Below are 14,291 nucleotides of genomic sequence, written 5' to 3'. Positions count from 1 at the left end.
TTAGGCTTGATCTTAGAAAGAAGTTCTTCACAGAAAGAGATTGCCCACTGAAATGGGCTGCCCAGGGAGGTGGTGGGGTTGATGTCCCTGGAGGTGTTTGAGAAAAGCCTGGAAGAGGCACTTAGTGCCATCATCTGGTTGACTACTAGACTGATCTAGTGTGAGGTGTCCCTGCCCATGGCAGGGAGGTTGGAACTAGATGAACCTTGTGATCTCTTCCAACCCTGACTGATTCTATGATTATGATATTCTATGCTTAGTTAGGGTTGGGTTGGACTTGATGATCTTGGAGGTCTCTTCCATCCTGGTTGATTCTGTCATTAGACATTCATTCTGTACTACATTTATTGCTTTGGCCACAGGGATGTGTAGCTACTAAACCAGTTGGCACATTCCATTTGCTGGGCCAATTGACTCCCTTTTATTCCAGAACATGCACAATGAATCATGCTTACAATGCAGCATAATTTTATTGCTGCTTTGGTGAAGCAGTTGAACATTTGTTTAATACCTACTCATGCCAAAATGCTATGGAATAACCTGTAAAAGACTATAAAATACATCAAACAATTTAGCACTGCTATCCTACCTTTCATTTACTATTCATGTGCACATTACTTTAAGGGCCTTCTATCAGCCTTTCAGTACTTATAAGAAAGATGGGGAAAGAGTTTTAGCAATTTGTGACAGGACAAAGGGTGATGATTTTAAACTAAAAGGGGGTCACAGAATCATGGAATTGTCAGGCTTGGAAGGGGCCTCAAGGTTCATCCAGTTCCAACCCCTCTACCATGGGCAGGGACACCTCACACTACAGCAGGTTGCTCAAAGCCACATCCAGCCTAGCTGCAAAAACCTCCAGGGATGAAACTTCCACCACCTCATAGATAGCAGGACTAGATAAAAGGAACACATTTGTTACACTGAGAGCGTGAAACACTGACAAAAGATGCCCAGAGAGAGAGGTGGTAGATATCTGGGCCCCTCAGCTTAGGAAAGAAGATGAGTTGCTGGAACGTGTCCAGAGAAGGGCAACAAAACTGGGGAGGGATTTGGAGCACAGCCCTGTGAGGAGAGGCTGAGGGAGCTGGGGTCACTTAGCCCGGGGAAGAGGAGACATTATTGCCATCTACAACTACCTGAAGGGAGGTTGTAGCCAGGTGGGGGTTGGTCTCCTCTCCCAGGCAACCAGCACCAGAACAAGAGGACACAGTCTCAAGCTGCACCAGGGGACGTTTAGGCTGGATGTTAGGAAGAAATTCTTCACAGAGACAGTGATTTGCCATTGGAATGTGCTGCCCAGGGAGGTGGTGGAGTCACCATCACTGGAGGTGTTTAGGAAGAGACTGTATGGGGGGCTTGGTGCCATGGTTTAGTTGATTGTGTTGGGATTTAGTTGATGGTGTTGGGTGATAGGTTGGACTTGATGATCTCAAAGGTCACTTCCAACCGGGTTAATTCTATTCTATTCTATTCTATTCTATTCTATTCTATTCTATTCTATTCCATTCTATTCCATTCTATCCCATCCCTGGGAACATTGAAGCTCAGGTTGGATGGAGCTCTGAGAAGCCTCATCTTGGTAAAGATGTCCTTGCTTACTGGATAGGGGATCAGAAAAACTAACTTTTGAAGGTTCCAACCAAAACCATTTTCTATGATCCCATGCTTCAGAACACAGCAGTGTTTTGTTCTTTCTTAATTTCCTGTCCTAATTAATCAGGTCTGTAGGATTGTTTAGGCAGCACCAAAGGTTTGTGCATTTGTATTTCTTTGGAAGCCATCAGGTCAAACAAAATGATAAGGAACTTTATAAAAGATTAAAGGCAACTGTTACAATAATTAAGTAGGGAACACCAGAAGGTTGTGCTGCCATTCAGCAAGACTTAGGCTGAGAGTTGAGCAGGGAGAAATTTGATGACATTCAACAAGGGCAAGAGTAGAGTCTTGTACCTGGGAAAGAACATCCCTGTGGATCAGTATAGTTTGGGACTTGTTGGAGAGCAGTGAAGGGGAAAAACACCTGGGAGTCCTAGTGATGGAAAGTTGACCAAGAGCCAGCAATGTGCTCTTGTGGCCAAGGCCAATGGCATTCTGGGGTGGATTAGAAGGGCTGTGGTCAGTAGGTCAAGAAAGGTTCTCCTCTTCCTCTACTCTGCCCTGGTGAAGTTACATCTGGAATATTGAGTCCAGTTGTGGGCCCCTCAGTTCAAGAAGGACCTCAGCTTGAAAAGGATCAGCACAGAGACACAAAAATGATTAGGAAGTGGAACATCTCCCTTACAAGGAGAGATTAAGGGAGCTGAGGGCTCTTCAGTTTGGAGAGAAGGAGACTAAGAGGTGACCTTATTCATGTTGATAATGATGTGCAGGGTGAGTGCCAAGAGGATGGAGCCAGGCTCTGCTGGGTGATGCCCAGTGACAGCACAAGGGGCAATGGGGGGGAAGTTGAGGCATAGGAAGTTCCATGTGAACATGAGCTTTCACTGTGAGGGTGTTGGAACATTGGAACAGGCTGCCCAGGGGGGTTGTTGAGTCTCCCTCTCTGGAGATATTGAAAACCCACCTGGATGTGTTCCTGTGTGACCTGCTCTAGGTGATCCTCCTCTGGCAGGTGGGTTGGACTGGATAACCTTTCAAGGTCCCTTCCACCCGTTACCATTCTGTGATGCTGTGATCAGGCTGTCATCTCTACAGGCTGCACTCCCCTAAACTCCTTCCTAATATTGTGGGTTGTGCAAAGCAACTTCTTACAGATCATGCACTAATACACAAGTTTGCTTATCAAGGTGAAAGCTGCACTTCCAAATATGCTCTTCCTCAGCAGTACTCAGGGGCAGGATGTACAAATGGGGACAAATATTTGTCTTAAAACTGCAACACCTAAGGATAAAATTAATTCCATTCATCTGTGAACTCACAATAAAGATAGATCATGGAGAGAAGTGCCTCTTACAGGAAGGGAAGGTATTACAAGCTGAAATGGGAATACTGTGAACTCATAGGACTGCTGTAAAATATTGAGGACAAAGTTATGTTTTAACATTTTACTGAACTTTTAAGACCAAATTCAAGTTTTTCTCAAGTGTTCTCTCCATGTTTCAAGACAGGAGCTCTGAGTAGGGAAGATACAATCTCACTTGTGTTCGAATAAATTTCGTTTCTGTGCTAAAGATCAGGTCTTATTAAACCACAGCTCTATGAAATCAATTCACAGAACCACAGATTCCACCAGGTTGGAAAAGAACTCAGATATCAGCAAGTCCAACTGATTACCTAATACCTACCACCTCCTGACAACTAAACCATGGCTCCAAGTGCCACATCCAGTCCCTTTTGAACACCTCCAGTGATGGTGACTCCACCACCTCCCTGGGCAGCACATTCCCATGGCCAATCTCTCTTTCTGGGAAGAACTTTCTCCTCACCTCCAGCCTAAACTTCCCCTGCCACAGCTTGAGACTGTGCCCTCTTGTTCTGGTGCTGGTTGCCTGGGAGAAGAGACCAACCCCCTCCTGGCTACAACCTCCCTTCAGGGAGTTGTGGACAGCAATAAGGTCTCCCCTGAGCCTCCTCTTCTCCAGGCTAAGCAACCCCAGCTCCCTCAGCCTCTCCTCACAGGGCTGTGCTCCAGACTTCTCCCAAGCCTCATTGCCTTTCTCTGGACAAGTTTAAGAGTCTCAATGTCCTTCTTAAATTGAGGAGCCCAGAACTGGACACAGGACTCAAGGTTTGACATAACCAATGCTGAGTACAGGGTAGAATGACCTCCCTGCTCCTGCTGCCCACACTGTTCCTGATGCAGGCTGGGATGCCATTGGCCTTCTTGACCACCTGGGCACACTGAAGGCTCATATTCAGCCTACTGTCAACCAGGACCCCCAGGACCCTTTATGCCTGGCTGCTCTCCAGCTGGTTTCTTCCCACACAGCAACACTCACATTTCCTTGTGACAGGAAACTTTGCTTTTGCTTTGATGTTGAAAAGACAATAAGGCACACTTGACAATAAAGACAGATTAATGATGTCACTACTTCTATAATTCATGGAATACCTACAACTCAAAAAAAGCTACAGAGTCTGTGTTCCTTCTATGTTCCTTCCAGATTCAGCATCTTCATCTTCCTCAGAGAGAGATCCTTCAAACATTTGCAGCTTTACATGGTTTGCTGTGATAACCTGGGAAATGCTTAACCACTTGCTGAGTATGGGGTTGTAATGATGACCTGACCATATTATGCTGTAACAAACATAATTCATACTAATGCAAACCTCAGTACTTCTGGAGGCTTTGAAGGAAAAAGCCCCAGAGTAGATATCTAGAGAAAAATCAGCAGCAGAAAGGGTCTTAGGAAGAAAGTGTTCCCCTCTGCCCTGCCCCAATGAGAGTGGAAGAGAAGAGAAGAGAAGAGAAGAGAAGAGAAGAGAAGAGAAGAGAAGAGAAGAGAAGAGAAGAGAAGAGAAGAGAAGAGAAGAGAAGAGAAGAGAAGAGAAGAGAAGAGAAGAGAAGAGAAGAGAAGAGAAGAGAAGAGAAGAGAAGAGAAGAGAAGAGAAGAGAAGAGAAGAGAAGAGAAGAGAAGAGAAGAGAAGAGAAGAGACGAGACGAGACCAGGTTGGAAGAGACATTCAAGATCATCGCGTCCAACCCATCAACCAATCCAACCCACCTAAACAACTAAACCATGCCACCAAGCACCCCATCAAGTCTCCTCCTGAACACCTCCAATGATGGTGACTCCACCACCTCCCCAGGCAGCCCATTCCAATGGGCAATCACTCTCTCTGTATAGAACTTCTTCCTAACATCCAGCCTAAACCTCCCCTGGTGCAGCCTGAGACTGTGTCCTCTTGTTCTGGTACTGGCTGCCTGGCTGTGCCTGGAGAGAGAGGGTTATGAATGGTGGGAAACCCTGATCACCCCAAATGTCATACAGCTAGAACTTCTGACTGCTCCCTGGCCAGAGGTCTTCATCTGACTTTGCAGTAATAAGAGGGAATCTCATCATAAACCATGGGAGGTGGCATTGCCATCTGCACCAGCCCATGACCTGGAAGTCTACCCCTGAGTACCACAAAACAGAGACAGAAGGTGTTCCATAATTCACTGCACCATGAGTGTGTAGCTAACCACACTGATTTGTCTCTCTTTAAAGCAGCTCAAAGCCCTGTGACATGTTAACTAAAAGCAGGCACTCCTGTGCATTGACCACGATTCACCATGAGAGTGGTGAAACCCTGGAATGGGTTGTCCAGGGAGGTGGTTGGGGCCCCGTCCCTGGAGGTGTTTAAGCCCAGGCTGGATGAGGCTCTGGCCAGCCTGATCTAGTGTGGGGGTGTCCCTGCCCATGGCAGGGGGGTTGGAACTAGCTGATCCTTGTGGTCCCTTCCAACCCTGACTGATATGATGATACTATGATTGCAGTGCTTCTCCAAAGGCCCCTTTCCAGTGAGTGGTGCACAAGCCATGATTGTGCTCCAGCTGCTCTAGGAACATGCCCACACTGGGGAGCAGCAGCTCTGCTGTAAGTAAAGCTGCACTCCACGCAGCTCAGCCCAAGAAACCTCTACAGCTCTAGGGCACAGCTTGACTGATTTTGAACCAGAAATGTGCTGGCGTGCAAGTCCTGCTCATGTCTGCTGCAAATGCAGTTGATTTATTGTAAGCATTCTCCTGGCTGTGGTTTACATAAGTAAAATATGAAGAACATTCATTACCCTCAGTATCTGCTAGCTTTCAAGTGTGTTTTCTAATGCAATAGAGGGGAAACAACACTTAAGAGCTAAATAAAACCACAAAGGCACTGCAAAAGTTACAGGAAAAATCAGACTTTTGTGCTTTAAATGACGTGCATCAAAGAGGAACCCTCCAAAAGAAATAGGAGAGAAAGAGGTTGCCTTGGAGAATAAAAGTCCTTTAAGGGTGACTCTGCCTGGTTCAGCTGGGGTCTGAAGCAATTCTTCACACCGCGCTGCGTAAATTGATGGCCACTGGTGGCTGCTGGCTGCTCTGCTCCCGGTGACCTCTGAGCCATGAAGCTCTGCAGGTGTCAGTTACTGCAGAGTTTATCATGAGAGGCAGGAATTTTTAATGCTTTTTGTTTCACAGCTCTCTGGTGTTTTTTTCCAGGATATCTTGCTTCAGACAGGTTTCTATTATAAGGATGACCTTAATTCTGCACTACCAGAATCAAATGGAGACGTAGCTCATTGTCACTGTGATTATCATAGAACAATTAGAGAGAAGTAAAGTTTGGTGAAACAAGGTCGTTTCTACCTGCCCTGCACTCAGTTAGGGATTTTTTTTTTCATAGAGTATATTGTTTCCATGCAAGCCTTCACTTTTAATTTGCCAGTAAGTTCTCTGTCATCAATTATTCTCCAAGCACAGGTACCTGATGGAATGACCTGGACTCAATAATTCATGCTTAAGACATTTTGACCTTATTTTTTTAACTCTTCTCTTTTTTTTTTCTCTCTCTCTCTCTTTCCCCTTAAAACTCAGCCTGCACTTTCAGCAGCTGCAAGCCAATTACCTCTACTGACACTGCAAGGTGCTTATTAGGTCCCAGGTCTGGCAGTCTCTGAAGGGCTCAATTACTTGTTCCACTCAATCTCATTTACTTCACAGCTTCTTTAAGCAGGAGCATCCAAATGTGAAACTTCTCAGGGCATAATATGTAGTAGGGGTTGGGTTTTTTTTCAGACAACAGAAACCCAAAACCAGACCAAAACAACAGAAATAACAAAAAGTAAAAATCAACTATGAGAACAGCATCTGGTTCCCAAATGCTTCTAAACATGGAATTGTCAGGGTTGGAAGGGACCTCAAGGATCATCCAGTTCCAACTTCCCCAACCATAGGCAGAGACACCTCACACTACAGCAGGTTGCTCACAGCCACATCCAGCCTGGACTTAAAAACCTCCAGGGATGAGGCTTCCACCACCTCCCTGGGCAACCTATGCTAGTGTCTCACCACCCTCATGGGGAAGAACTTCTTCCTAACATCCAATCTGAAGCTACCCCTTTCTAGTTTTGTCCATTGGCCCTAGTCCTGTCACTCCCTGACACCATAAAAAGTCCCTTCCCAGCTTTCTTGGAGCCCCCTGCAGATAGTGGAAGGCCACAATGAGGTCTCCTGGGAGCCTTCTCTTCTCCAGACTGAACAGCCCCAACTCCCTCAGTCTGTCCTCATAGCAGAGCAGCTCCAGCCCTCTGCTCATCCTTGTGGCCCTTCTCTGGACACCTTCCAGCATCTCCAGATCCTTCCTGTAATAGAGGCTCCAGAACTGGACACAGTACTCCAGGTCGGGTCTCAGCAGAGTAGAGGATGAGAATCACCTCCCTCAGCCTGATGGCTAATGATAATAGCTAAATCGTTCAGCCTCCTTTTGCAAGCACCAAGAAAACATGAAGCTTCATTTCCTGCTTGCAGGGTTGCAATCATTTTGGTGTATCAGAAGGCTGAAGATCCTGCTGGAGCTTTTCTGGCAGCAGAGACATTCATATCCTGCTGTAGGTTTGCTAGTGTCTGTTTATCCGCACACTCACAGTTGCCATTCCCTTCATCCAGGCACTCACAAGTTCTCCCTCCTGTCCTTGACTGCTTGCTTTTACAAAAGCTTGTAGGAGTTTAAGGCTCTTTGAAACCTCTGTCCACCTATAAAGCTGGGATTGCAATTAGTCAGTGGATTCAAATGTCATCAAAGGGGAAGAAAAAGAGGCTGACATCTAATCACACAACTCTTGTTTTCGTTGGCAATTAGGTTAAAAACCTTAAAGAAAGCTCACGGAACAGGGGAAGCACTTTAGTAAAAGTGGAATAAATGCCTGAGAGTTAATTGGTGTGCAAAGAGAAATTTGTCATCAGAAGCCAGATACTACAAGGCCCAGCTCTAGCTGCATTCCTAGCCTTTGAAATTCCCCTTCCTTTGGTCTTCTGCAAGACATCTGAGGCTGCTTCACTCTTGAGTTATGTAAATGAGATGATTAATGCTCCAACAGCTTCTAAAACAGGTTAAGAAAGATCCAGGTACTAATGACTGATGCCTCTCTCCATGTAGGCATTATCTTGCTCTTTAAGAGAGATTTGTCTGTAGCAGGCCAGGTTCTTAAACTGTTGATTGCTTTGACTATTTGATCATGAAACACTAAACTAAACTAAAACAACACCACAATTCCTCCAGACATTTTAAATCAAAACTGCCAGATGGCTGATCAATGGCTAAAGATAGAAGCTTCAAGTGGCTTTTTAGGGGAAGAGTATAAGGGTAGCTTTAAAGATATGGTATATACATATATATATATATATATATATATATATACACATACATCATAGACTCATAGAATTGTTAGGGTGGGAAGGGACCTCAAGGATCATCCAGTTCCAACTCCCCTCACACTAGATCAGGTTGCTCACAGCCACATGCAGCCTGGCCTTAAAAACCTCCAAGGATGAGGCTTCCACCACCTCCCTGGGCAACCTGTGCCAGTGTCTCACCACACTCATGGGGAAGAACTTCTTCCTAACATCCAATCTGAATCTACCCATTTCTAGTTTTGCTCCATTCCCCCCAGTCCTATCACTCCCTGACACCCTACAAAGTCCCTCCACAGCTTTCTTGTAGCCCCCTTCAGATACTGGAAGGCCACAATTAGGTCTTCTCAGAGCCTTCTCTTCTCCAGACTGAACAGCCCCAACTCCCTCAGTCTGTCCTCATAACAGAGCAGCTCCAGCCCTCTGCTCATCCTCATGGCCCTTCTCTGGACACCTTCCAGCACCTCCAGTTCCTTCCTATAACAGAGGCTCCAGAACTGGACACAGTACTCCAGGTGGGGTCTCACCAGAGTGGAGTAGAGGGGCAGAATCACCTCCCTTTACCTGCTGGCTCTGCTTCTCTTGCTGCAGCCCAGGATATGATTGGCTTTCTGGGCTGCAAGTGCTCACTGCTGGCTCCTGTTGAGCTTCTCATCCACCAGCACCCCCAAGTCCTTTTCTTCAGGGCTGCTCTCACGCCAGTTGATGCCCAGACTATACATTTAAAGATCATATATGTAAAACATAATAAACATTTATATATAGTTTGTATGCATGTGTGCATACATAATTATCTGGGTTTTTTTGGGGGGGTTGCAGTTCTCATTACCCAAGGGGAATGGTAGAACCTGCAATCAACACTGCAATGGGAGTCTTGTAGCAAACTGCTGCATACAGGCTCAAGCATCATGTGTGGGCTGAGAGCTGTATTATTTATAGGCCCAAGATACATAAGGAAGGGATTTAGGACTCAGAGGCTGTAAGTACTGAGAAACCAGAACTACATAAATCCCCATTTTTAAATGTGAGGGAGTATCATTTAGTACTGCTCACATGCACTACATGAGCATGGTAGATTGTGGAGGACCCCTTGCATGAAGCTTGCAGCAACTGTTTAGCCTGAGAAGAGGAGGCTCAGAGGAGACCTTATTGCTCTCTACAACTACCTGAAAGGATGTCGTAACCAGGTGGGGGTTGGTCTCTTCTCCCAGGCAACCAGCACCAGAACAAGAGGTCACATTCTCAAGCTGCACCAGGGGAGGTTTAGGTTGGAGGTGAGGAGAAAGTTCTTCACAGAAAGAGTTCTTGGCCATTGGAATGTGCTGCCCAGGGAGGTGGTGGAGTCACCATCACTGGAGGTGTTTAGGAAGAGCCTGGATGAGGCACTTGGTGCCATGGTTTAGTTGATTAGGTGATGTTGGGTGATAGGTTGGACTAGATAATCTTGAAGACCTTTTCAAACCTGGTTGATTCTTTTCTTTTCTTTTCTTTTTTCTTTTCTCTTTTCTTTTCTTTTCTTTTCTTTTCTTTTCTTTTCTTTTCTTTTCTTTTCTTTTCTTTTCTTTTCTTTTCTTTTCTTTTCTTTTCTTTTCTTTTCTTTTCTTTTCTCTTTTCTTTTCTTTTCTTTTCTTTTCTTTTCTTTTCTTTTCTTTTCTTTTCTTTTCTTTTCTTTTCTTTTCTTTTCTTTTCTTTTCTTTTCTTTTCTTCTCATTTCATTTCTTTTCTTCTCTTTTCTTCTCTTTTCTACTCTACTCTACTCTACTCTACTCCTATTCTACCTCTATTCTACTCCTATTCTATTCTATTCTACTCCTATTCTATTGTACTCTATTCTATTCTATTCTAAACTTAGTTCCAAGTCTGGGGAAAAGTGATCTTAGGCAAGCTTCAGCTCTGATTATTCTGCAAAACCGAAGGTAGTTCAGTATCACCTTTTATGAAATGTGGATTGTGGGCTTGAAAAATTTAATTTGCAGGCACCATCAGCAGATAATGGGAGCCATCTGGACAGAGTGGTATGGAAGTGCAAAATAATTGATCCTGCCATTTTAGAGCCTTTTACGGAACATGGAAATAGACAAGATAATATTATGCTTTCTAGAGCCAGTCAAAACTACACTTCAAATTCCTCAGTGAATAATAGAATAATAGAATAAACCAGGTTGGAAGAGACCTTCAAGATCATCGTGTCCAACCCACCAACCAATCCAACCCACCCAAACAGCTAACCCATGGCACCAAGCACCCCATCAAGTCTCCTCCTGAACACCTCCAATGATGGTGACTCCACCACCTCCCTGGGCAGCCCATTCCAATGAGCAATCACTCTCTCTGTATACAACTTCTTCCTAACATCCAACCTGAACCTCCCCTGGCGCAGCCTGAGACTGTGTCCTCTTGTTCTGGTGCTGGCTGCCTGGGAGAAGAGACCATCATCCGCCTGACTACAACCTCCCTTCAGGTAGTTGTAGAGAGCAAGAAGGTCACCCCTGAGCCTCCTCTTCTCCAGGCTAAGCAACCCCAGCTCCCTCAGCCTCTCCTCACAGGGCTTGTGTTCCAAACCCCTCACCAACTTCATTGCCCTTCTCTGGACTCGTTCCAGCAAGTCAAGTGGTAGGATATTGAAACTGTTGGCATTGCATTTTACGTAGCTGAAAAAAATCACCCCAAAAATCTAAATTCCAAAGCCAAAACCAACTCTGTTTCTTAATGGATGGAGTCTTCTTCCCAAAGGCTGTCCAAATAACTCTAAAAGAAAGTAAGAATAATGTGACTGTGCATATTTTTTTTCCTCACCAGGTGTAGTTTAGACTAAAAAAAGAAAATACTATTTTTACATAGGTATTAGGAGGAAGCACTGAAAAACCTCCAGTTAAAAGATTTGTGATTTCTGCATCTCCACACACAGGCACCTGTGAGGAGGAATGTGCCTCCAACATTTCAGCACAGCTTGCTCCAGAATTTTCAGCTCACATAAGGAATCCCACTGATGGGAATCAGTTGTCGTGGTTGAATGACGAGTCAGGGGGCTGGAAAGTAAAAGGGTAACATTAGAAAAAGTATGTGTATGAACACACACACAGAAAGAGGCTGCTTTCTAAAACCAGATACATATTTTGGGGGGGGGGGGTGGGAGGTGGAAATAAACAGCAGTTGAGGAATTTTCTACCCTAAACTGGGTCTAAAGACAAAAATGCATTTCAGCACAAGCTCTATGAGGAGAGGCTGAGGGAGCTGGGGTTGCTTAGCCTGGAAAAGAGGAGGCTCAGGGGAGACCTTATTGCTCTCTACAACTACCTGAAAGGTGGTTGTAGCCAGGAAGGGGCTGGTCTCTTTTCCCAGGCAACCAGCACCAGAACAAGAGGACACAGTCTCAAGCTGCACCAGGGGAGGTTTAGGCTGGATGTTAGGAAGAAGCTCTTCACAGAGAGAGTTGTTAGCCATTGGAATGTGCTGCCCAGGGAGGTGGTGGAATCACCGTCCCTGGAGGTGCTCAAGAGGGGATTGGATGTAGTCTTATCACTTCCTCTCACCCTCAAAAGTCCCTCCCCTTGTAAGCCCTCTTAATATATTGGAAGGCCACAGAGCCTTCTCCTCTCCAGAGTGAACTCTTCTCCCAGGTGACCTGCACCAGAACAAGAGGACACAGTCTCAAGCTGCACCAGGGGAAGTTTAGGCTGGATGTTAGGAAGAAGCTCTTCACAGAAAGAGTTATTGGGCATTGGATGTGCTGCCCAGGGAGGTGGTGGAGTCACCATCACTGGAGGTGTTTAGGAAGAGACTGGATGAGGCTCTTGGTGCCATGGTTTAGTTGATTAGATGATGTTGGGTGATAGGTTGGACTTGACGATCTGCAAGGTCTTTTCCAACTTGGTCTATTCTGTTCTATTCTATTCTATTCTATTCTATTCTATTCTATTCTATTCTATTCTATTCTATTCTTATTCTTATTCTTATTCTTATTCTATTCTATTCTACTCCAACTCCCTCAGTCTGTCCTCACAGGAGAGCAGTCCCAGCCCTCTGTTCATCCTCATAATGATGCAGGTTTGCTTCTGCAGCTCTGCTTACCTGGTGTTTTACTGCCTGGTATGTCAGGTTTTATTAAATGGCTAAAGTGACAGTGGAGTGCCTCACAGCTACAGCTGTGCCCAAACTGTGAAGAATAATTAATTGACAGAAAATCCTAGGATAATGAGTAAGGAATAGGGAAAATAACTCAATGAGAAGCCAGTCTTGAACTATTAAGTCAGACTTGATAGAAATTATCTATCAAGTAACGTATTCACTTCCTCCAGCTGGTGAAGATAAAAACTGTGCACATATAAGACTAATCTGAAGCAAGCTAAAATAATGTTTAATATCCTACTAGGGAAGAAAGTTCCATGCATTATTTTTTTCCCTTAGTGTGTATCTTCTGGATATCTGTAACATTCAAATCTGTTGTTCCAGCAGCTGGTCAGTTTTAAACACCACTTAAGGAATATAAGAGGGTTGGGAACACCTCTGCTTTACCTTGTTCAGTCTCCTTGTTCAGTCTGGGGAAGAGAAGGCTCTGGGGAGACCTAAGAGCAGCCTTCCAGTACCGGAAGTGGGCTACAAGAAGGATGGAGAGAGACTGTTTCAAAGCCCCACAGCAACAGGACAAGGGGCAATGGCTTCAAACTAGAGAAGAGGAGATTTAGACTGGATGTTAAGAGCACATTCAGCATCATGAGGGTGGTGGAACACTGAAACAGGCTGCCCAGGGAGGCAGTTGAGATTTCATCCCTGGAGATACTCAAGGTGAGGCTGGACAGGTCTCTGGGCAACCTGATCTAGTGAAGGATGTCTCTGCTTACTGCAGGGGGGTTGGACTGGATGACCTTTGGAGGCCCTTTCTAACACAAACCACTCTATGATTCAGTGAAAGTAAATGGTGCTTCCCTCAATTAATTACTGACCTAGAACTCTGCTGACTGGAGAAAGAGTCCTAATTAGTGGCAAACAAAAGATCATTTCCTTGATATCATTAGTTTCTAGTTTCATTTATGTCCATTTCTCTCAGTGAACCTGGACTTTCAAAGGAGCTTTAAACACAACAGCCACAACACAACCAATCAACCCAAAACTTATTAAACCATCCCTTCCAGAAAGCTGCCAACTGAGATAAGGCATAACCAATTTCTGTCACCCAGCACAACTCAGCTGCCCTCATTATTTCCAGATTTCTGCTGCTTTAGGTTCCTCTGTGTTTGGGAAACCATGCAAACCTCAGAAGCCCCTGATTTCATAAGAGGTTTAGAACAATATTTTGCTAACTTTTGACAAGCTAGCTCAGGGCTAGATCCAATACAGAAACATTATGCTTCTTCATTGTGAAGCTCTGAAATATTGATTTTTATATTGGATTGGACCATTGGCCTGTTAGAGAAACTTAACTTGATAACAACACCCTTTATCCCCTTAGGAGCTATCACTCTATGTTAGGAGGACTGAAACAGTGCAGCATACAGCAGGAATATTATCTAGCCTTGTGGGGTCAAGGAGTTATCTTGCTGCACAGCCCGAGTCACAGGGCTGTGCACTGGAATAAGAAAGCAGGGCAGAAGGTTCCTTGGGGGACAGAAGAGTAGGAAAGAAATCTGTTCCTTTTCTAGGACATAAAGTGGTAGCAAAGCTGCTCAGCAGCCACTTAGCAAGGCTAAACCTTGCTTCCCTAAGAGGCCTATATAAGTAAAGCTTCATTTTGCTCATTTTCATTTGCCAAAGATACATAAAATAAATACATACAGGGATGAAGCCCTCTGATACAGCTCACTACATCCCTCTCTTCGGTTTGGCAGTCAATATTTGTTATGGCTCAGACCATTTGAGTACTCTTAATCCACTTGAAAAGGTTTGTTTGCTTTATGTTATGCTGAGATCACAATTTAATAGAGCACTGCTCTTGGTCCAAACCTGCACATAAATAATACATTTTTAAATCCATAAT

Source organism: Melanerpes formicivorus, unplaced genomic scaffold, assembly GCF_026170545.1.
Source record: "Melanerpes formicivorus ecotype bairdi unplaced genomic scaffold, bMelFor1.0.p_v2 SCAF_4, whole genome shotgun sequence".
Lineage (NCBI taxonomy): Eukaryota > Metazoa > Chordata > Aves > Piciformes > Picidae > Melanerpes > Melanerpes formicivorus.
The sequence above is the reverse complement of the archived record's forward strand: the minus strand, read 5'-3'. Positions refer to the sequence as shown.